This window comes from Archocentrus centrarchus, chromosome 5 (genome assembly GCF_007364275.1).
Source record: "Archocentrus centrarchus isolate MPI-CPG fArcCen1 chromosome 5, fArcCen1, whole genome shotgun sequence".
NCBI classification, from domain to species: Eukaryota; Metazoa; Chordata; class Actinopteri; order Cichliformes; family Cichlidae; genus Archocentrus; species Archocentrus centrarchus.
The window spans coordinates 31,993,368-32,008,906 of NC_044350.1; positions in this window are offsets into that span (position 1 = coordinate 31,993,368).

Below are 15,539 nucleotides of genomic sequence, written 5' to 3' on the forward strand. Positions count from 1 at the left end.
CGGCACCCAATGTTTGGAGGGCCATATCTCAGAAACCCTTTGGAGCTGAGGCCTATAATTTTGCATGTGTTCATTACACACATACAGGTACTTTCAAAATAATTGTCACTCAAATCTGAGTCGGTGACCCGGAAGGATTTTGGCTTTTTGGTTGAGTTCATATGGAATGACCCTTTGCTTGCTTGCTGCCACCAAAAATACCAGTCAGTTAAATGTAACACACTACCCTACTTTCCCAGGACCACAGACAGTATAAATACTGACATAGCCACCGTGATGTCACTCACTGGTGAGTGAAGTCTCATTATGAAGCCTTGAGTGGAGCAATTTCAGCGTTGCTAACTGCTAACGCATGTCACAAGTCTATAACAGGCAGATGAAAATGGAGAATTTGGTCTTCCATAAAAACTTCATTCAACATGAGAGAGCCAAAACAGGCTGTACAAAGTGGACAATTCAAAGACTTAAGTCTCACCTTTTGCTGTATTAAATACACACCACTGAGCCATACTGTTGCACTCCTTGACCTGCTCCTTCATCACCATGAACACACACACACACACACACACACACACACACACACACACACACACACACACACACACACACACACACACACACACACACAGCAGTTTACTTTTGCCTCAAACATGCACTGCTGGAAGTATCTATTCCAGCAAATGTGGATTAATCTAATGCTAAAAATAGTCCCCAACAAATGTCCTCCTGTTTGCCTTAACGTTTGGTAAAGACCACAGTGACAATCAGTCTTCCTCAAAAACACATACAGGGCTACATTATCAAAGGTTGTTTTGAAGATGTAAGTCCTCTAAAGGGATGTGAAGAGGAGCAACATCGTCCTTTAACTTCAAACACAACGTACCGCCTCAGGGAGCAGCTGCATTTCCTGAAACAGCCAACATGTCCACCATCATTTAAAATAACAACCTGTGTGGAGACATTAAAGTCCGTCCATCTGCCCATCCGGTGCCATTCTGGTCATGAATCATTGATGGAGGTGCATGTCTGCAGTGAGGCTCTGAACGTGCTGAGTCTGCATTAAAGCAGCAGCAATGATGTTATAGACAGGAAATCACTGCATGCTCATCCAATGTCAGCAATGCCACCGGCCACCATAAACCTCACAGACAGGTGGAGGTATGATGTCACCAAAGGCAAAGATAGAAAGCAAACAAAAAACTGTGGTGTGGAAGAAAAGCTCAGATATCTAAAGATTTTAAAATGTTTCCTCTCAGGGGAACTGCTAGCCTTTAGTATAGTGCATTCCAGTAGAAGTCAGAATATCCGAGTTCCTAGTCTGACAAACAAGTCCTGTTTTTCCTTCTTTTCCAACTTTACTACTGGAACGCGTTCAGCTCAGAAGTGATGCAACTCCCAGCTTCGTCATCCGACTCCTGAGGTAAACTGTATGCAGCAAAACACCAGAAACAGATGGAAACTGCTAGCGTTTAGCATAAATAGTACATTCCAGTTAAAATCAGAATATCCCAAATTCCTAGTTGGAATTTTCAAGACAAGAATCAAAGGGAAACTACTGGCTCTTTGCTGAAGAATGGAACAAGAGGAAAACTGGTAACCTTGCTGTGCCCAGCCTCAACAGAGACGTGATCAAATAGGTGGAATAAATTATTGCTGCTGTTCATTAGGTTAGCTCCAGTTTCAGGTTTAAGAAGATACAGCAATACAATTTTCCTGAGAAATGGCTGAATCGTGGGTTTGTACCTGCTAATCGCTACTCTTGAACATAACCTGCTCTGGAGCACATTAACCACGTACGATTGGTTACCATGTGCATGTGCCTGAGTAAAAAGTAAGCCATCTTTGTAACCCAGGATTAAACCTGAACATACCTCACTAAGCCCTAAATCCTGATTTGCAGTACAGGCAGAACCTGTGGCAGCATCTATATCACAAGCCATTTTAAAGAGCCCTAGTTTGTTCCTGGGAGGTGAGTCCTGTGAGAAGATCGCCTTCCTGACACAACCCTTGGGCATCCGACATAAAAATCTGCCAAATCAAATGTGTGCAACTACCCACTGTGGTGACCCCTTGTGAAAAAGGGGTAGTAGTACTCCAACATGTTATATCCATTTGTTTTTAATGCCGAAAAAAGCCAAAGACTGCTCTGATCCTGCTGCTGTCCAGGTTTAAAACACAAGTTACTTTGTTGTGTTGGCTTTCAGTTTGTTTTGTTGCTGCCAGAACTGATGTTTCCATCAAAGCCAGGCTCACTCTGGCTGTATTTGATGTTATCTGTCTTTCATTGGCCATCACGTGTGTTCTTTTTCCCCATTTCTGGTTTTCCTCCTGGCTGTCTAAACAGATGAACTGTGTTGTGTTTACACAGTAGGGTTTTTTGTGTGTGTCTGTGTGTCTCAAAGCAGCCATGTTGTTAATAAGGAAAGGAACTGGTGTGGCTCTTCATCCTCAGCGGTGCTTGAATCTCCTCACAGGAGAAGAAGGTGGTTGTTATTCTGCTGCATCCACAGCTGGCTCACTCTGAAAAGCCCCCAAAGCTTTCTCTCTCTGTAGACCTTCACCTTAAATAGCTTCTCTGCTGCAGACATTCAAGACATAAAAAAAAAAATAAAAAAAATAGAAACCCAGGCTGACCTCCCTCTGCTGTCAGACGGTTTATTGGCTTGGCGCTGCAGAGGGCGCTGCATACAGGCTAAACAAAGCAGAGTAATTACACATTCAAGTCGTACTCAGATCCGTATGTCTGTAACGAGGTAACCTTTCCAAAATGGAGAGCGAGCAGTAGTGGAGGCTACTGTTCCGGCTGTTTCTCCGCCTGCTGAGCCCCCCCCCCCAGCACACAAAGAGCTGAGCTGCAACGCTGGCTGCAGAGCAGAACAGCTTGGAAATGGTTTCGCCTGAAAAGCATCGCTGGGGATGGGATAAAGGAGGAGGAGGGGGGCTGGGTGAAGCCCGGAGACCCTGACCTCTACTGCTGCAGGCAGGCAGGCTGTTTGCCACCGCTGCAGACCTCATTTAAAACCGGCACTGTGGGCTCACATCCGATCTCCCTTCTGATGAAACACATCCTGATCACATCTGATGTTCAGCCGAGGCAGCGCTCGGTCGGTGCCGCAGCTGGTTTCTGTTTGCAGGGAACGAGGAGCTCGTTTCTAAACCATTACCAGTTTGTGTCTCTGGTCCCTGAAGCCTGCAGGCATTGAGCATGTGATTATACTCAGCTATTTTTAGTTATTAGACATGACTCCAATTTTCATACATCACTTCTCTCATTCACCCCTGAAGCCTCCAGAGTCTCCAAAGTCTAGAAGATTGTGAACTCCTTCCCTTTGCTCCAGCTGGAGTGGTGAAAATTTCCTCAGTTTTTGGAGCTGCTTGGCTGTCGCTTCTGCCCTTCAGAGAAATTTCCACAACGCTGAACTTTTCTTAACTTCTCCGCATCAATCACCCCATAGGGCTTAAATGCGCACAACATCTGACATCTGAAGGACGCTGCACTCTCTGGTCGACAGGAGAAATACCAGGGTCGGGTTTAAGATGTTACACTACTCACAACTATACCCCATTCTCCATGTGTCTGTGACGGGAAGTCAATAAAGAAGCGAGGCCAACGGTAAACCGATGACAGCTGCGCCAACCAGCGCAGTTCTGCAGTAATCTGATGTGGAAAATGAAAGACTGGAGGGCTGCACGAGTATTTGTCACAACTATTCAGTAATTTTAGTAACAAAAAAAATGTCATGCAAACAGAATGCTGTTTTCACATCTGCACGAATCTTTAATGAAGCTACTTTCACCTGCTCGCTTATTCACAGGCCTGCAGCGCCGCATGTTTGATTTGGCAGATTTTTGGATGCTCTTCCTTCCCCAGCCACAAAAGTATTTCAGTCTGCTCCCCAAATCAAACCAAATCTCTTCCCTTGTTGGATGAATGTATAAACCACTGCACTATGGAGCCAGCCAATCTTTAATTAATCTTTCTAAATTAATCTTTGTAGCCATAATATAAAGTCATTCACTGTACCTGCAGGACGGATGTGACTAAAACTTGTGGCAAAGTACTCGACAGCCGGGAGTGTCGCCACTTTGGTGATTTCATTGCACCTTTGTGAGCTTCATGAACGCATCGCGCTGCAGAGGCTCGCTTCGATGGTTGTCTGAGTTAACACTGAAGGTGTTACATTCGCAGCCACTGCACTGTTTTTCTTGGCCTTCATGCATTCATTGTACTGCAGTTTGGGGAGTGTTTTCAGGTGGTTGAATAAGTTACTTGTACTGGGTTCTAGTCAGAAAAAAAAAAAAAAAAACAACCCGGTGGTATGATTCATGATTTTTGGGTTTTTGACCCAGAGTTCTTAAGAGTTTATCTTGGTTCCTTGTTTAAGGATGTAGTCTTCTTTCTGTCCTGGTGTCAAGTTTATTTTATCAAGTTTATCCTGGTCTCAGTGGCAGTTCCTTCCTGTTTTACTTTGATACTCTATTGTTTTGGGCTTTCTCCGAGTCTCCCTCGGTTCTTCTCGTTGTACATCCTGTATAATGACAATAAAGGCATTCTATTCTATTCTATTCTATTCTTTGTCCCTCCGTGTGTGTCTCCAGTGGAGTTGTTGCTGTTCCTGACACAAGTTTGTATTTTTGTGAAAACGCAGCAATAAAGCTGCTTTTTGAGTTTCAGCCTTCCGAGTCCTGCATCTTGGGTCCATTCTGTGTCCTCCATACAGCCGACCTTAACAATGACCGCTTGCTGAGCGAACCGGTACATTTCTCAGCCCTGCGCGGCACCGGGCGATCAACTCCCGGCTACGGTCCCTGACTGAATTGCTTTGTGGTGCAGCCACAGCTCCACAGCACTCTTGTGCAGGTTTCCTTCTTGATTAATATCATGCCCTAAATCCAAAGTATTTCCAAACAACAGCTCTTCACTTTCTGCTGTGCCAGACACTTCAATTTTGTTGTGCATCTGTCTTTAAGTCCACACAGGTCCAGGTGCTGTGAACAGCTGGCACAGCTGCAGGTAGTGGTCGCTCCTGAATGAGGGAGCGCTTGATTTGCTTTTGCTTTGCTCACTTAATTGTGGAAATCCAAAATCGTGATTGAGATTAAATTTTGATTAATTGTGCACCCCTAAAAGACTGGATGTAAACTTTCAGAGTAAACTGACAAAAAACCCCTCAGTTTGAGCCATTCATAACTACGGGTGCAAACTATTAGACATCTGTCTGTTATTCACTGCATTCAAAACATGATTTGATTGAGCAATGTTACCATCAATATAAAATCACTCAAATACACATGCAGCCTTTGTGTGGCATATAGATTGGATTCAGTTTTGAATGGATTTATCTTCTTATTTAAAATAATAATTTACTAGCCCAGAGCATCCCTGGGTGAAATAATCCTGAAATATTTCTTTCAAGTAATAAAGCAAAATGAGAGTGATTAAAAAAAGAGTGAAAAGTTTCAGTCAGGTTTTAGATTGCGTCACAGCACAGAGACAGCTCTTTTAAGAGTTTTTAGCGAGCTGCTTTTAACTGTTGACTCTGGTAGCCCCACAGTTTTAGTACTTATAGACCTGTCAGCTGCCTTTGACACTGTGGACAACAATATCCTTCTATCCCGCCTAGAACATGAAATCTGAATTAAAGGCACGGTTCTGACATGGTTCAGATCTTATCTTACTGATAGAAGTTTCTCTGTCCATCTAGGAGATTGTTTTTCTACAGCATCAAAGCTGTCCTGTGGAGTGCCTCAAGGATCCATTCTGGGCCCAATTCTTTTCTCATTGTATATGTTGCCTCTAGGGTCTATTTTTAGGAAACATAATATTTCTTTCCACTGTTTTGCTGATGATATCCAGGTTTATATGCTCATCAAACTGAACCGCAGAGATCCATGGGAGCCCCTGCTGAACTGTCTCAGTGACATTAAGTCCTGGATGAGAAATAATTTCCTAAATCTTAATGAAAGCAAAACCAAGGTCATATGCTTTGGTAAATTTGACCCCTCAAGCAACTCTTCTGGCACTCCGAGTCATTTAGCCCCTCACTGTCGTGCTGCTGTGAAAAATCTGGGTGTCATTTTTGATAGCAGCTTTAAAATGGATAAGCAAATAAGTGCTGTTGCCAAAATCAGTTTTTATCAACTCAGAGTCATTGCCAAGGTAAAACCTTATCTCCCGCAGCAGGACCTGGAAAAAGTTATTCATGCTTTTATTACTTCCCATCTGGACTACTGTAATTCCCTGTACTTTGGCGTAAATCAATCATCTGTGCGCCGCCTGCAGGTAATCCAGAATGCGGCAGCTCGTCTTTTAACTGGTATAAAAAATAGATCTTGTACAGCACTTTCATCAACGTTGTTTTAAATGTGCTATATAAATAAACTTGACATAAATTCACACGCAGACATTTAACTCACTTTTTTTTTCTTGTCTGAAGAGCTAATAATCCGTTTAAGTTATTAGATCTTCAAACAAGATCTCCATTTAAAATGAAGAACGAGGAAACCTGATTGCTAAAAGCTAAGACATGAAGACCTGCAAGACCTCTAACATCTAACATCCAGTGATGCTGAAAAACTAATTCACGCATTTATTTCTTCTAGGCTGGATTATTGTAATTCATTATTATCAGGCTGTCCTAAAAGCTCCCTGAAAAGCCTTCAGCTGATCCAAAATGCTGCAGCTAGAGTACTGACAGGGACTAGAAAGAGAGAGCAGATTTCTCCCATATTGGCTTCTCTTCATTGGCTCCCTGTTAAATCTAGAATAGAATTTAAAATCCTTCTCCTCACATACAAGGTCTTGAATAATCAGGCCCCATCTTACCTTAAAGACCTCATAGTACCATATCACCCCAACAGAGCACTTCGCTCTCAGACTGCTGGCTTACTTGTGGTTCCTAGGATATTTAAGAGTAGAATGGGAGGCAAGATAATTGCCAGATAAAACTGAAGTTACTGTACTTAGTCCTACATTTTTAAGGCTAATCTTAAAAGTAGAGAAGGTGTCTGCCTCCTGAATCCACACTGGGAGACGGTTCCAGAACAGTGAACAGGGGCCTGAAAGCTGAAGGCTTTGCCTCCCAATCTACTTTTATTGTTTTAGTTTCCAAATACTGTGACATATTCAGGCCAGTAAACTCAAATACAGTCAGCAGCCAGAGGGTTAAATCAAGGATAAAAGTGCTAAAGATCAAGGCTGGTCATCCCATACCTGTCATTTTGTCTTATGTAAAGCATTGGGATATCTATCATATCACATTGTCTTATGTCCTGTCTCTCTCCCCTCAGACCCAACTGGTCACAGCAGATGACTGCCCCTCCCTGAGCCCGGTCCTGTCGGCAGTTTCTTCCTGTTAAAAGGGAGTTTTTCCTTCCCACTGTCACCCAATGTTTGCTCATAGGGGTCGTTTTGACTGTTGGGTTTTGTCTGTAATAACTGTAGGGTCTTTTACCTTACACTATAAAGTGCCTTGAGGTGATTGTTGTGATTTGGTGCTATATAAATAGAAATTAATTGAATTGAATCATATACCAAGACAGAAAAGTGAGATCAAAAAGAAAGAAAAAATCTCCCCTTTAACTTTGCTTCTCTCCTAAATATTTGCTCAAACACGATGGCTCTGTGATTCCAGGAAAACTGTAATGATTTTACTATTGCATTAAATATAATATTCATAAAATAATTATAGTAGTGAAAATGCAGTGTTGAGGCTGTCATGGCATCTACATGGATGTTAAAATCACCCACTATAATTATTATATCTGAACTGAGCACTAAATCAGATAAAAAGTCTGAGAAATCAGGTAGAAACTCTGAGTAAGGGCCAGGTGGACGATAGATAACAAATAAAACTGGTTAGAGGAGGGCTGCCGTTAACAAGTGTGGCTGTTGATCACACCGAACTATTAGGGCTGCTAGTTGGTTGCATCAGCAGATAGCAGATAGCACCTGGATAGTAGGCAGTTAGAGCTAGGTGAGTCTCCTCGCTACCAGCTTAGACAGTTTCTCTACATTTCTAATAGGGTGATACCCATGGGTTCATAAACTCTGACCTGTTAAGCGGAGAGCTGGTCCAGACTTTCTGTACGGGAGTAAACTGGGATCTGAAAACCTGAAACTGGCAAGACTCACACATGGTCCAGTAGAGGTGGAAATCAAAGAGTAAAGGGGACTTAATGGTAGTGGGTTTGTGCCCACTCGTGCAGGACTTTGGCCACAGAGACCGAAGAAACCGAAGTGCTTCCACACAGTCAGAATACCAACAGCAGGCAGCTCAATGGTAAAAATGCTATATGTTGGTAGAATAATGATTTACATGTTGAACAGGAAAGGAAGTATAAATAGAGTTCACCACAAAGAGGAAGAAGCACAAACCCAATAAACATCAAAGATCAAAAAAGCAGCATGAAAAGAAAAGACTGGCTGCAGTCAACAGTTCTTCAACAGTTAGTTTCAACTCCCTATAATGAAGTTAATCAGTCTATGATCTGCTGCAGGAGCTGAGCTAAATGACTGACAGGTATATTGAAATTTTGCAGACACATGACCACTAACCAAGTGATGTTAACTTGTTCACCATTATGGATGTGTGACAATCATGAGGACAATGTGGGAACAAGTCAATAAACCCCAAGTCAACAGGTCTAGGGACCGGTCCACGACCATTTGGGAACCATGAATGGTGAGTGGTTGTTTAAAGATGATGCCAGTTATGGGAAAATGATTGCTGAAACTGCAGTCACACAGGCTTACAGACCAGTAAATGAGCCCCTGGTAACCACCGGTCGCTAGGGAAAAATGTGTATGATTGGCAAAAACCTTCCTGCGATCGATTTGGTCCGTGCAATCTGCTGCCTTATTTTAATGGCAGTGACAGACATGTCTACAAACACTGTCCAGCTTCTCTCCGAGCTGTGGTGACACTGAAGTGCACCACAAAAACTGGAAATGGAGATCGTTAACCTTCAAAGTAAAAGCTGTGCTTCAAGACAAAAAGTTATCTGTAGTGCTGAGGCACGGCTTTTACTTTGAAGGCAAACCTTGTCAATTTCCAGTTTGTATCACTTTTTCCAAGTTTTACTACCGCTCGACTAGTAGTTAGCAAATATTTGCAGACAAAATAAAAAACTACAGGCAACTGTGGTAATCTGCTAGCAGCCAAAGCAATCACAAGGAGGTTTTGGTGCTCACACCTTCTTTGAATCCAATTTCACCCAGCGAGAACCAGCATCCTCCAGAAAACATGACCAACCAGTCAGGAATACCCATGTTACCCGAGCAACCAGTGGTTGTTTCACATCCAATATGGTGGACAACTCTTGAACAAAGTGTGCCTGATGTCACACGAGAAACCTCAATGAAGCATGTGGCCCACATTACTGGCTCTTTCACATATTTTTGACACTGCCCCCTGGTGACACTACACAGCTACACATGTAGATGATGGTCTTCAAAGTATTGTGTAGGATGAATGTGCAACCATGCCAGTCCTTGGATCCTACCATTCAATGTTCCAGACGATTACAGTGCAGAGATTCTATGATTATTGACATACTGTGAGGTGATCATCTACAATACATCAAGATATCTGTATTAATGGTAACTGTTAAACGCTTATACTGTATTTTCCATAAGTTGAAACACATTGTAGTCAATCACAAATAAAGTATCCTTCAAAAGATATGAAACAACTACCTTAAGGAACAGATTCCAGTGCAGAATAAGCTATATCACTGAGAACCACACTGTGTGTGTAACTACAAGACATTCCTTACTGAGGTCAACCCTGCTAAAGGAACCTGTTGGGCTAAATTGTAGTTCCACATTTTTATTCTGGGATTCCAAAGTAGTTCTGCATGATCCTTATTTACCTTATACTGGGCCTTGGTACAGGTTTTAGCTCCCTTCCCCCTCCTTCTAAGCCAACTTTCATCTGATTGGCTGCTCTTCATAAAAGTCTGAACACCAGGTCTGTGTGATGGACCACATCTGCTGTCATGAATATCAATTAGAGTCAAGAATAGAAAGCACATCTGAAACTGAATGTTTAGAGCTGTCTGAAGACTTTACTTGCACACACACTGACCTCGTTATTTAAACTTTGGCTAAGTTTAATATGAGCATCCACCATTGTAACCACACACACACACACACATACACAGGAAAATTAGTAAAAGCATAAAAGGTCTTGTTTTAAAGAGGAGCTCATCAGTAAAGCATATGGGTGGGTTTTTTGTTTGTTTTTTTTTTACCATGTTTAGGCTCCAGCAGAAAGCACAAAGCATCAACTCCATGGGGGCTCACAGGTGGAGCAGTATCAGATTTCTCAGACTCCCAGGGGATGGTGTCTCTACTCACTCCTCAGGAGCAATCACAGCTTTCAATGCTGTGAACTGCTCTAAATCAGCAGGTAAACTGATCAATGGACCGGTGTTAATTTTGACAGCAAATTTTGATTTAGTTTTAGTCACAGTCTTCTGACGAAAATGTCATTTAGTTTTAGTCATAATTTAGTCATCTGAATAGTTTTAGTTTTAGTGTAGTCTTAGTCGACGAATTATCGTAAGAATATAGTCGACTAAATCTACAGTTGATCTAGTCAATTAAAATATAAAGGGTGTAAAATGTAAATGCTTTTTCTTCAGTTCCCTTGAATTAGTCATTATACACCCTTACACAAAATTAAACATTTATTAAAATTTATGGAATATTATTAATAATATTAACATTAGCGTTTCACCTGCTTCCCACACACCTGATCATTAACACCACCTTACTGAGATAATCCGAGCGTTTTACAGCAGGACGCTCTGAAAGGTACAGGGCAGTGTTCAGGACTAAGATTATAAAGGCTAATCCACCGCGGTGTGGAGATTTTCTCTAAACACAAATGCTAAACTGGGAAAAACACTTTACCCTGCATGACATTAAAATGCTTACCTTTGCATGGAGATCTGGGTGACTGGTTTGTAGATGTCGTTTAAGGTTATATATCAATATCAAAAACTCAAACAGAATGCATCTTTACATCTAAGTAAACAAGCTGCCTAATCAAATACTGTAACTCTCAAATGAAAGATTTATATAAGTTAATGAAACCTGAAAAATGTGTAAATTCACATTTTGACCATTTAAAATGAAAACTGTCCAAGTTACTTTTGTCCTCAGTGATGTAACTCATTATTTCTGCCTCCAGCAGAGTATTTTGGACACAGCCATCTTTGTTAACTGAGGTCAGATTTTATTAGGGTTAGTAGCTGGCAACAACATCAGCAACCACTGGCTGTTGGACTGCGGGTGACTGTTGGAAAATTTTAACCAACCAACCTGAGAACTTGGGTTTCTTCACACCATACAGTCAGAGATGCCTCCTGCTCGCCAACTGAAACAATGCAGGTTTAAGGCTCTTTTCTGACACTCTGGGTGTCAGAAAAGAGGATTGTCCAGGATATGCTCATCGGCTAATGACTTGTGATTGACAATTAATTACCAATGACCATGTGGTTTCACAGTCAGATCTGTCCTTCGCTCTTTACATCTGGTTTCAAAGCATCAAGATGGCAACAGCAAAAATGCTCATCTTGAGGCTTTAAAACGAGGACTTCATTAACCATCAGGTGATGTCCATGTAGATACATCCATCTGTTATACTGTCTGTTTTTGCAAAATGAACTAACAATTATGGTTGTCATACTTCAAAATTGCTACAAATACCCAGAAAAGTATTTTAAAAAGGGCAGCAACTAAGGCATAAACACAGACAAGTAAACATTGAAGGGACTAGAATAATAATAATAAAATCAAGACAGAAAGACAGGAACAAAAGAAAAATACCACAAAAAAAAAAAAAAATCACCACACAAACAGCAAAAAAGTTAGAGAGAAGAGAATTACATCATCTGCATAGAACAGTTCACCCAAAAGCTGTTCCATGAGGAGGTGTGGGCCCTATCTTTATATCTTTATAAATTAAGCAGGTAAATATTCTGGTGAGGGTTCAAAGGCTAGCATTTAGAAGCTTTATGCTTAAGCTGCAAAAACAAATCCACCAAAGAGATAGAACATCAGAACTTTCCAAATCAGCATAAAAAAGGTGGATGATCACGTGATCCTTTCCACTGAGATCCTGGATTAGACCCAGACCTTGCTCTTGTCTATGATCACCCTGGGACTCCCAAGGAGAAACTGGAAAAAAGTTGTTGGGGCAGAGAATGTCTGGAAGACTGTGTTTAGCCTGCTGTGCTGGAATACTGTGCTGCCCTGGAGGCATCCTAATCAGATGCCTGAACCACTTGAGCAAGCTGTACTTGACACAGCAGTTCTAGCGATCTCCTCGCCACATCTCTAAAGCCCACATTAGGGACGATTTTCAAATGTTTCAGTAGCAATTAGAACCTAGGTAACCCTGAAATATATTCTTGGAGCATTATCCTCTGCTTCCACTGGTATTCGGTTCAATCGCTTGCTTCAAAGTTGAGATAAGTTTAACTCAGGACCCACTCACTTTAAAGTCCTAATTGTTATTTCACCTGATGTGGCTACAAGTTGCCAACTTCTCATTTCATTGTCCCGTCCAGTGTGGATGCTCCCTCAGTCTGAGCCCAGCCACTCCTTTTGCCATGACCTCATTCTTGCAATCACTTCCAAGAGCTTATGCTCATAGGTGAGAGCTGGAACATCTAACAAATGATAAACTGAATCCTTTTGCCTTCTGCCTCAGCTCCCTCTTCACCACAGCCAGTACAATTACTGGTTATGCCTTCCTGAATTAATTTTCTGTCGATCTGAATCTGTCAGTTCACTCACTTACAGTACCTATTCCAAAGCACTAATTGCACTCATATTATACTGAATCTAATTAACAAGTATACATTCAAAAAAATCTAGCTTAGAGATAAAGACACTTCTGAATATATATTAGAATTATATTGTACAAAGAAGGATAAACAAGTATTTTAATATGATTTAATGATTTGTTACACTCATTTCTGAAATCAAATTTTAATTTAAAATTTTAATTCTAAAAATAATTAAATGCCTTTCAATTATCTCACCAAGATAATGCAAAGCACTTTTTGTACTCATATGACACCAAATTTACATGCAAAGAAAAAAACAAAAAACGAAAACCATGGATTCAGAAAACTGGCTTAAATTGTAGAACGTTCCTTAAAAATGTGTTTCCGACCTTCTAATATTTCTGTCAAACCCAGGCCGATCCTTACCAGCTCTTATTAACATATTCCAGACCTACAGTAAGATTTCAGGCTACAAATTAAACTTCTCTGAAAGTACTCTTTTCCCCATCAATAACTTAGCATTGTCAACGGATTTTAGCTCCTTTCCCTTTACTGACTTACCTAGGAGTTAAAATCACACGTTCCTACACAGATCTTTATAAGCACAACTTTAAAACTGTATTGGATAAAACAAAACAGGATCTGAACAGATGGTCACTTTTGCCCACCTCCCTGGTTGGAAAGGTAAGTACCAGGGTTATTATAGTTAACGAAAACGAACGAAATAACGAAAACTGAAATTGAAAAAACATTGTCGTTAACTGAAATAAATAAAAACTATAATTAAAAGGAAAAAACGATAACTAATTAAAACTGAATTGTGAGTTTACAAAACTAACTAAAACTAACTGAAATTATCGATAAGCTGACTTTCATTTACTTGTTTTTTTTTTTTTTAAGCCTTGTGGATTGATATGAAATCATTGTTTCCGCTCTCCGAGTTTAAGCTGGGAGCGCCACAGGACAACTGTGTGAGTGCGCATGTGCGTGCGCTCACCGCGCTGGTCCGCAAAGTAATGGCTGCGGTCTGCAGAGAAAGCGGCAGAGTCCCGTATGGAGGTTCTTTGAGTACAAACACCTGCACACGACCACAAGGTAATTAACACACACAATCCAGCTACACAAGCATAAATGTGGACATGAGGTCGACAACTTCCGTGGGTTGTGTACAGAGGCCGCAAAGACCCTGCAAGTTTAATTAGCAGCATCTAACCAAGCTAGCTCCAAAACAGAAGCAGCTTCAGGTGGTGAGAACATCAGGATGCAGCTGGATTTGAGCTTTGACTCCTTCAAAGAGTTTGTTTTTGTCAAACACCACATGTAGGTGTTATTAATCGGCTGCACTGATGCTGAACTTTATTGTGGAGTTTATTGTAGAATTTATTGAGTTTGGGAGTTCATGTTTTTCTTTGTTTCTCCCTGCTGATGTTCATGTGTGTCCTTAATATTACACACATTTAGCATGTCTTGTGAACAGTTGGTTGTTGAATATATTTCTTTAAATGTATCTTTTTGTCAAGTTTTCATTACACAATAGTCACTTTTGCGCCTTGAATCTTGCACCTGATTAGGTATGAAAATACTAAAACTAATACTGAAACTAACTGAAACTAACTAAAACTAAGCATGAAACCAAAAATAAAAACTAATAAAAACGATAAAAACCACTCTGAAAACTAATTAAAACTAACTGAATTAGAGAAAAAAAAGTAAAAACTAACTAAAACTAAACTATAATGTAAAATCCAAAACTATTATAACCCTGGTAAGTACAATTAAAATGACAGTATTGCCTCGTTTTCTGTATTTTTTCCAAATGATCCCTTACTTTCTACCTAGGTCTGTATTCAGTGAAATCGACAAACTAATTTCCTCATACATATGTAACAAATCTGTCCCACGAATGAAAAAGAGGTTTCTGGAGGAGCCAAAAGCAACAGGAGGCTTAGGCCTGCCTAGTTTCATTCATTACTATTGGGCTGCAAACATCAGCAAAATCATGTTTTGGACAACCCTTTGGAAGACAAACCAAGGCCCCCTATGGGCTAGTATGGAAGTTGACAGTGATTCAGCGATCCCCCTTATATCATTACTGAGTTCATCAATACCTGCAGGCCAACACCCCCCAATATTCAATCCTGTTGTACGACACACTCTGAAAATATGGTACCAGTTTAGGAGACACTTTCATCTAAAAATAGCTAAGCCTGTTTTCACCCCTAGTAAATAACCATCTTTTCCGGCCTTCCAAAAATGCTGTAGCATTCCAACATTGGCATAAAAAAGGTGTGGTCTTTCTTAAAGATTTGTTTGACAAGGATGCGCTCATACCCTTTGATAAGTTGCAGAAATGGTATCCCAAAATCTCACTTTTTTAGATTTCTACAACTTAGAAGTTTTGTCAGTAAGCATTTCTCTCTCTCGTCCCCCCCCATAAAAAACGCAGTGGATGAGATACTTGCATTAAACCCCTATGCAAAGAAAAATATTGCAAAAATATATGCTATAACTCAGAGTATCAACCCATCGCATTGGGAGAACACAAGATTAGCCTGGGAACGAGATCTGGATGAGAGCCTACCGGAAGATTACTGGCAACGCTGTTTAGAAAGTATTCACACTTCCTCCATCTGCATTAGACAGTGCCTAATACAGTTCAAGGTTCTGCACCATCTGCATTATTCTAATGATAAACTCTCTAGGATATACTCCAACGTGAACCCAGTGTGTCCAAGATG